This window comes from Bombina bombina, chromosome 6 (assembly GCF_027579735.1).
Source record: "Bombina bombina isolate aBomBom1 chromosome 6, aBomBom1.pri, whole genome shotgun sequence".
In the NCBI taxonomy this organism is placed as follows: Eukaryota; Metazoa; Chordata; class Amphibia; order Anura; family Bombinatoridae; genus Bombina; species Bombina bombina.
In genome coordinates this window covers 1,022,217,387-1,022,227,646 of record NC_069504.1, presented here as the reverse complement: position 1 = coordinate 1,022,227,646, position 10,260 = coordinate 1,022,217,387, and positions in this window count along the sequence as shown.

Genomic DNA, 10,260 nt, shown 5'->3' with positions numbered 1-10,260 from the left:
ATAAAGGATTGCTTATCACAACTAGATAACGTTCTATGAACCAGAATTTTGCAAGATTATTATTATAACATAACAACAATAGAATGATAATAACCAATGGAACAATGTACAATTATATATCAAAAAAGTTTTTTCATATATCGTTTTTTTGGCAAGATCGATATTACAGTTTTTTAGTGCAATTTTCTGGTATGGGTATTTGTGATTTTTTGTTGATTTTCATATTCTCTATGAAAGCCTTTATGATACCTAATATGAAAATATGGAATGTTTAAATTTAAAAACCAATTTATTGCACCTTATTTTATCTATGTATTTAACTTCTAGAAAAAATCTCCATTAAGGATTTTCAAGGCACTCACCTTGAAGGTACTAAATGGGTTAATTCAGAACATCCTCTAACACACACCTGTTATCAATTGTATATTCCCTATAAAAGGCAGTAACTCCACTTAGTAAGCATCTTGATAAAGGCAGCTAACACTGCCGAAACGCATAGATTTGCTTACTTTTGTTCTCTGATATTTATTGTCAACAGTGTTACAACTCACAGTTTCATCTCTATCTCTATGATATATATGGAGAGAAGACATATGAATAATTCCTGTGTGTAACAATTTCAACTTTATCTAAAGCCACCCATATGCTGAACTGTTCCATCGGCACTGCAAACAGGTTCATTTCCATCTCCTTGATTAAAACACTGAGATGGATGTATGAGTAATTTCTGTGTGCCCCCTTGTTTCATCTCGCTCCCATAATAGCCTTATTCAAAACAACAGTACGGATAACAACAAAGTGCTTAGGAGCTCTATTGAAAAACAGACAAAAACGGATAAAAAAGAACGGATCAACACTTCACAAAATCTAAAGCCGCTGATATAACAACCCGCTACAAAATTTGGAAAAGACTATTGGATATCGGCCACTTGCAAGTATCGCTACTAACTGTTACATACTAATCATACTTTGACACAATTGTATATTTTCAACTGGGACATATATATATTTTTTCAAACAATATATTTTTTCAAACAATTACTATGTCCAGGGATTGGAGGAAAACTATTAGTCAGGTGACGTGACGTCACACCTCACGACTCATCACTCACAGTTACTCCTAACGGCTAACAGATTAGACGCCTCACCATGCACTGTGCCTAGACAAACTAACTGTCTAATCAAAGTATTGGTAATATATAACGAGTTAAGATTACTGTGATAAGAGTTATCTGCCCTAATCAAGTTTATAGATACGTAGATATATTTCTACTGTTTATCTTATACTTATCAGAATCCATACATTGATTCTTTATATTTGTGCTCTGAATATATCGGACGATTCCCCTTGTTTTTTAATACATTTTTTAATACATTTATGATGTTTTATTGTTTTTAAATGCCGGCATCTTTTGTAAATTGTGTATGTGTTAACACGATATTTGCCAAAACCGCTATATAAATTTATTATATAAAAAAACGTTTTTCTTAGTAACATTGGGTCCTCTTGTTATTTCATTTTATAATTAAAACAATCTGTTGGTTAGCTCTATTTGTGGAGCGCTTATCCCACACCTATCTTCACTTCTCTGTTTAATAGTCTGTAATTTGAGATTTATCAGACCACATAAGGGATTTAAGCATTAACCATTCGACTAGCACTCACACCACCCTTCTTACTCTTGCAAATATCATGAAAAGCATAGCTGTCTGTTTAATCTGTATGAATTACTGATATGATAAATCTAGAACATGAATTTTAACATACAAAGTGGATAACTATGCATAAACCTATAAGGAGCATGCTATTCGTGATTCACAGACCATTGTAAAACCTAACAATAAGTATCCTATTGGAAAAGAGGAATTTATGAGATTGCCTCGTGTGTTTACCTGGACCTTAAACTTTCTACCATGATAATTTATTTCTAAATATATCTTATTATAGCTTAAGTGTAACTCTATCACTATTTTTAAATTTTATTAATAAAAGGAAGCTGTGACAAAAGCCACAGTGGAAAATCATTCAAAAACCATGTGCAAATAAGGTATTCTTAAGGATTGACATTGATTTTTAAAAAGAGATTATTACACTGTGAAAAGCATTTCAAAGACTCTTTGGGCTCCAACCATGAAATGGGTGAACAACTCTGATCTTTTTCTCCCAGCATCACAGCATTTATCATTGCACAAGTATCTACTTATGCAACACTGTCCCTTGCTCGCACGTGGCGCTAATCGTGCATGGGCAGGTGCTGTCAATCCCGGATGCATTGCAAACCGCCAGTTCAGAGCTGGTGAGTATGTAAGGAAGCAGCTGTCTGATGTTCACACAACTTTTTTGAAGGATTAAAGTTTTTGCACATGCTCAGTTCTCCTGTAAATAATTCATAAGTTTCCTGTTTAACAAAAAAGTTGCAAATGTTGCTCAAATTACACTTTTAAACAATGATTTTTTTTAATAATTTAGTAATTTTTAATAGTAGATTTAAATAATTTGAGTAGGGTTAGGGTTTTTTAATATGTAATATTGTTTATTTAATTTTTAGTTTAATGTAATTTAAGTATAATAGTTAGGGTAGGTTAATTAATAGTTTAATATAGTTTCTTTTAATTCTACAGGTAAGTTTAAATTTATGTTAAGATAGGGATGATGTAATTTTAATGGAAAGTTAGCGGTTGTTAGGGTTAGGGGTTAATAGCTTAATTTAGTTTATGGCGATGTGTGGGACTGGCGGTTTTGGAGGTTAATAGGTTGAGTTAATGGTAGGAATGTGGGAGTCCAGAGGTTTAGGGGTTAATACGTTTATTTAGTTGCAGCGGGGTCCGGGAGCGGCGGGATAGGGGTTAATACATTTATTTAGTTGTGGCGGTGTCGGGGAGTGTCGTAATAGTGGTTAATAACATTATGTAGATGGCGGCGATCTTGGGGCGCAAATTAGGGGTGTTTAGACTCGGGGTTTATGTTAGGGTGTAATGTGTTAACGTTACTTGTTTTCAACCATAGAAATCAATGGGATATCTGGCAGCATTGAACATAAGCTTTCGCTGTTTTCAGACTCCCATTGATTCCTATGGCATCTGCGGCCTCCAGGGTGGCGGATTGTAAACCATGTACACTGGACCGGAATAGCCGCAAGCGTACCTGTTAACTATTTGATAACTTTTAAAAAGTGTCAAATAGTGCCGAATGTGTATTCGGAACATCTGTAATGATGTAAGCATCGATCTGCATTAAATTGAGACCGGCGGATCGTATGTTACGTCACAGATTTAAACTTTTGCCGGTCTGTAGGCTTTGATAACTAGGTTGCATCAAGCTTGCCACAATTATGCTGCGGAATTCCAGCGTATTTGCGGTTGATGGCTTGATAAATATCCCCCATGGCAAACATTTTTAGGAATGGTTAATTCAAACCAACCGGCATGACAATGTGTTAGGCTATCACTATAATATTACCTTATTAGTTGCCAAAAAAAAAAGTGAACTATGTATTCATCACATATCTTTTGCTTCCAAAAGCATACAATACCACTGTGAGCCAATGACAAGAAGCATATGTGCACAGCAAGTGCCACTAATCACCAGCTTACTCCCAGTAGTGCATTGCTGCTTCTGTGCCTACCTAGTTATACTTTCCAACAAAGGATACCAGAAGGATAAAGCACATTTGATAACAGAAGTAAACTGAAATATCTCTTAAAATTGTGTTAGAACCATGAAACTTTGATTTTGGACTTTCAAGGCATGTTTCTGCAGTATACAATTATTTAACATTTGCTCATTTCTCCATATTTGAATGTTAATTAGAAATAGAAGATCATATATTAGCACCTGAAATCATTTCTAATAACGGTGTTTTGTGGAATTATATTTATTTGGTTTTGTATTCCATAGAGTTCCACAGTAAAATGCGGTAAACTCGCTATGGAAAATTGTGTTGTGGAAATTCAAAGCAGTCAGTAGGGGTTATACATTTTGTAGAGTAAAAGATTGAGGGCTATATTACAAGTGAGGCACAAAAGTTTTTGCGCAAGCAATATTGTATTTCCGCAAGAATTTTTAATTGCGCTGATATTACAAGCTAAGCGAAATCCCCATTTATGCTTCAATTCTTAGCACAATCTCGAAGCTGTGGTTAACTGTTTTTTTTAAACAAAAAAGTGTAATAAAACACATCAAAAATACATTACAAAGTACAGTTACATTTATAATAACACTGTCTAATAAAAATTATTTCCAAAAAATATTGCACTCAAAAGTTATAAGGGCTCAAAGATATGAGATCTCAGGTGTTAGAAAAAAAATCAGCAAAAGGGCTTTAACATTGAGATACATACATATACATATCTAAAAATGTATATGTATGTGTATATATGTGTACATATGTTTTTATATGTGTAAATATGTATTAACAGACATATAAACACATACAAATATAAGTGGACATATATAGACATATATATATATATAAGTGCATTGGAGCCCTTTACAGTTAAGTAGATGAAAACTTGTAAAAACATATTTATGCATATCTATACCTATATATGTATATATGTAGAAATATTTAATTATAAATAAATAGAACATATTCCGTTATGTTAAGAACATTGGAGAATGAATATTCCTATATTCATTTCAGGTTAACACTAATGAGAATATGCTAGGTTGTTTTCTCGATATTGAGGTGCGCATAAATGAAAATCGTGGCAGAGTTTTCTCTATAGCGCAAAATACCGTTCTACTTGTAATCTAGAACTTAAAGGGCCATAATGCAGAAAGATATTTTACCTCAAAAGTTCCTCAGTAGCCACCTCCCATTGTAAAGGATTTCTAAGCAGCATTTTAGTGTGTTTGTCCTGGGACATCTGAAGGGACTAGCATCGTGCACTCTCATATTATTTCACCAATCAGGTAAAGGAAGCTTACTATGAAATCTCATGAGAGTTAAGTCAAATCTCATGAGATCACAGTAAGAGTTCATGACCTCAGCACTGCTGATGCTGATTGGCTGCTGTTCATTTCTTCATTTTTTTTAATTTTTTTACCTGCAGCTGGGCAGTAACTGAGTATAACTTTATACACAGAACTTACTCTGCTGAGCTGAGGAAATTGTGAGGTAAAATATCTTCCTTTTTTACATAGAGATGCTCAGGTGAGATTTTCCTGTCAGCTTTTTACAGTTATACTGCATCAGTTTCAAGTGATTTAGCATATGAGTATTATGTCCCTTTAAGGTGTTAATTATGGATTTATGGTTCTGGAAAGTAATTTTACATTCAGGTTTTTCAAGTGGTATTTCAGGGTTCTATGAAGTATCTATAGCCTCCTAAAGAGCTGTGTGGTCATTCTGAGGTCCTGTCAATAATGTGAATTTCTAAAATGATATTTGTAACACTCAAACACATTTGCTTCTTATCAAAATATTCATGATTCAGATAGGGCATGTAATTTTAAACAACTTTCCAATTTACTTTTATCACCAATTTTGCTTTGTTCTCTTGGTATTCTTAGTTGAAAGCTACACCTAGGTAGACTCGTATGCTAATTTCTTAGAACTTGAAGGCCACCTTTTCTCTGAAAGCATTTTGACAGTTTTTCACCACTAAAGGGCGTTAGTTCATGTGTGTCATATTGATAACATTGTGCTCATGCACGTGGGGTTACCTGGGAGTCAGCACTGATTGGCTAAAATGCAAGTCTGCAAGGGGCAATCTGCAGAGGCGTAGATACAAGATTATCACAGAGGTAAAAAGTGTATTAATATAACCGTGTTAGTTATGCAAAACTAGGGAATGGGTAATAAAGGGATTATCTATCTTTTAAAACAATAAAAACTCTGGTGTAGACTGTCCCTTTAATACATTTTGACACATATTGATGGAAAGTGAAAATACTACATTTCCTTCTGAAACAGTCACTCTAGTTTATTTAGTAGGAACCCATGAACTATAAGTAGGGTTACCATATTGCCGCTTTAAAAAGGGACACATATGAAAAATACATATGTCAAGGTTCTTATAAAAACATTTATTTGAATAGCCCTGAAAACAGCCCTGACATATGTATTTTTCATATGTGTCCTTTTTTTAAAGCCGCAATATGGTCACCCTAGCTATAAGCCACTCAATAATGGGGAAAAAGGCGAATCATATTTTATCAATGCAGTAAGGCCCAGGTAATATACCAATCCTACTGACATATCTTGTGTTAATTCTTTATCAGCTGAGTTCTTGGCAGTTATGTCTTTCTAATTCATTTTCCTATCAATGCCTTGTTCTGCTGAACAAGCACAAATACAAAATTCATCTGATTTGATTATTTGCTTTTGTGTCTGAATCATTAATGATCCAAGGGAATGGAGTGCACCATCAAATTAAAGACTATTCTGTCTGTCCATTACAAGATGTGAAATATGAAAATCAATCATTGAGCAAAACAAATTATATATTCAATGCCTTTTTTATGAGGTTCATAATCTCTAAGGTAATAAAAATATATGAGGAAGTCTGCAAATATAAGAGGAATTTTAATGTTTGCAGAGAATGATATCAAAATATCTAATAGATGTGAAAATCATTAGGCCTCTCGTGTACAGCGTCCCAAGGAGCAGTCTTGATTTCAGTTGAATAGTAACGATTTTGCGATTAAGAAATGAATAATAAATTACACTTTTCTTTCATATGGGGATACATATAAAACTACATGTAATATATTATTAAAGGGATACTAAACCCATTTTTTTTTCTTTCATGATTCAGATAGAGCAGGCAATTTTAGGCAACTTTCTAATTTACTCCTATTATCAATACCCAAATGTTTAAACACTTGAAAGTGATGCAGTATAGCTGTAAAAAGCGGACTAGAAAATATCACCTAAACATCTCTATGTAAAAAAGAAAGATATTTTACATCAAAAGTTCCTCAGTAGCCACATCACATTGTAAAGGACTTCTAAGCAACAAATCAGTATGTCTGTCCCGGGACAGAGGAAGGAGCGAGCATTCGTGCACACTCATCTTATTTCCCTATTCAGTGTAAGAAAGTTTACAATGAAATCTCATGAGAGTTAAGTGAAATCTCATGAGATCACAGTAAAAGAGTTCATGACCTCAGCACTGTTGATGCTGATTGGCTGCTGTTCATTTCTTTTTTCTTTTTTTTACCTGCAGATGGGCTGCAGCTGAGTATAACTTTTTACACAGAATTTACTCTTCTGAGCTGATGAAATTGTGAGGTAAAATATCTTCCTTTTTTACATAGAGATGCTCAGGTGATATTTTCCTGTCAGCTTTTTACAGTTATACTGCATCAGTTTCAAGTGATTTAGCATATGAGTATTATGTCCTTTTAATTCTCTTGCTATCTTTATTTAAAAAAAAAAACAGGAATCTAAGCTAAGGAGCCAGCCCATATTTGGTTCAGCACCCTGGATAGTGCTTGCTGATTGATGGCTACATTTAGCCACCAATCAGCAAGCGCAACCCAGGTGCGGAACTAAAAATAGGCCCGGCTCCAAAACTTACATTCTTGCTTTTCAAATAAAGATAGCAAGAGACCGATGAAAAAATGATAATAGCAGTAAATTAGAAACTTGCTTAAAATTGCCTGCTCTATCTGAATCATGATAGAAAATAATTTGGGTTTTTATTTACACGTAATATTTTAATAAGTTTGAAATATGTAAATAGGGTCATATTTTTATGGGTACTAGAGATACACTGAATAATAGTGTGTTGGGGAATCATTGTTTTACTCTGTTATGTGAATTATTTGTTGGGCATGGATTAATGAGGCAGCAGGCACCTTGAAATTACAGCATTTTTTTGCAGTCATCATATTGATAAACATATTGACTGAGACTGAACAGTCTTAGAGGCCCATTTACCAAGCTCCGAATGGAGTTATGAAGACCGCTGCTCCATAACCCTGTCCGTCTGCTCTGAGCAGGCAGGCAGAGATTGCCACAATTCAACCCAATCGAGTACGATCGGGTTGATTTACACACCCTGCTGGGGGCCGATTGACCGCGAATCTGCAGGGGGCGGCGTTGCACCAGCAGCTCACAAGAACTGCTGGTGCAATGCTGAATACGGAGAGCGTATTGCTCTCTGCATTCAGCGAGGTCTGTCGGTCCTTTGATAAATAGGCCTCTTAGAACAGATTTCCTTGCTACAATTCATTTTTTGGTCAAACTCTATCAACCACTTTCCTTATTTGGAGGAGGAAATCCAGACTTGCATCTGAAGAAGTCAGGGCTTACCACTATCATTATGTTTAACAAAATTTCAATTAATTGGGTTCGGCAGACTTTGAGCTAGATTACAAATAATGCGCTAATATCGTGGGCACATTCATTTTTGTGCAAATTACAAGTTGAAAGTAAACATGTTCGCTTGAGCGCAATTAAACTTATCGCCCAACAGGTTAGCGCGACTGAAGACCTTTCATAATTGGCTAGGGATAAAAAAAAGTTGCACTAAACTCAACATAAATACTTTGCAATATACAGTTACACTGATATAAACACTATCTGATAAAAAATATTCACATAGATATTAATAAAAATATTTTATAAGGAAATAAAGGTATATGGATATATATAGATAGATAGATAGATAGATAGATAGATAGATAGATAGATAGATAGATAGATATGTGTGTGTGTGTGTGTGTCTAAATAATAATAATATTTAATAATGTATTTTACTGTATATTTACTGTAAATACTTAACATTCCAATGTACATACAGGAAATTTTTATTTTTATTTTAAATACATAAAATAGACAAATCTTGGGGGAAGCTCCCCCCGATTACACACTACCTCAAAAGAACACCACAATTAAAAAGACCCATAGAGTCCGAAGAGGACACAGAGGAGGAAGAGCTATACAAAATAAAAAAGGAGAAAATAGAGAGGAGCAAATAATATACATACATTTTCAATCTATCAAAACGAACTTTAAGCCATGCAGAATATTGCTTATTAGTGAAAGAACTGATCTTTGCTAGATCTGAACAGATTTATTAGAAAATTAACTCTAAGTAGGCATTTCGAAAAAATTAATTGCAAAAAGAAAAATACTATTCTTAATGAAAATGATTTTGAAAACCTAACAAATCTAATTGCTTTAGAGTCTGACAGCTCTAAACCTCCTTTCAGATTTGGAAGAAACTAACGATACTTACAAAAAGGGACATGACTTCAAACCCAATCCATTTTTTATCCTTTGTACTCTCATGGAAATTATATACCTGTTTTTCACAAATTAGTGGAAAAGGAACTAATAGATTTGTGTAAGAAGGAAAATGAAGAAATAAAAAACAGCACAAATTTGAATGAATTTGAGTAAAAAGCCCTAATGAAATTAAAACAAGACACTACAATTGTGATCAGGGAAGAGGACAAGGGGGGAGCATTGTCGTTCAAGATAGGGAGGACTATACAGCAGAAGCCGATAGGATTTTAAATGACACCACAACTTATATTAAATTGAAAAAAGACCCGACTAATCAATTTATAAAAATCTCTTAGAAGATAACATGAAAGCAGGGACCATTACAAAAAATTTATATGATTTTCTATTCACGGACAAGTGTAGGGTGGCAATATTTTACCACCTACCTAAAGTCCATAAAAATCAACAGCAGCCCCCTGGATGGCCTATTATTTCAGGCATTGATTCGCTAACGTGTAACCTTTCCCAATTTGTTGACTATTATTTAAAACCAATGGTCATTACCTTAAAATCATATGTCAGGGACACCCCCACATAATATCCATGATGGATTATATAAAGTAGCAATCGGATTACAGTTGGTTAATTCTAGACGTCACTTTGCTATATACCTGTATCCCTCATGACACAGGAATAAAGAGCATAAAATATAGCTTTGATAAGTATGACCATTTACCCCCTTTACAGAGAGATTTCCTTTTGCAATCAATTGGTTTTATTCTACAGAAAAATTATTTCCTCTTTGAGAAGGAGTATTTTTTGCAAGTTGGGGGCACATTGATGGGTACTCACTTTGCCCCCGACTATGCAAATTTATACATGGGAGCTTGGGAGGACCAATATATCTGGCAAAACAATCCCTTTCAAAAGAACATTATCGTCTGGAAACGCTTCATAAATTATGTAGTCATCATCTGGAAGGGGGATGAAAATAGTGTTCTGGAATTTTTTAATTATGTAAATGAAAATGAATTTAACTTAAAGTTTACCAAAAATTCAAATAAAGAAAAAATTGAAT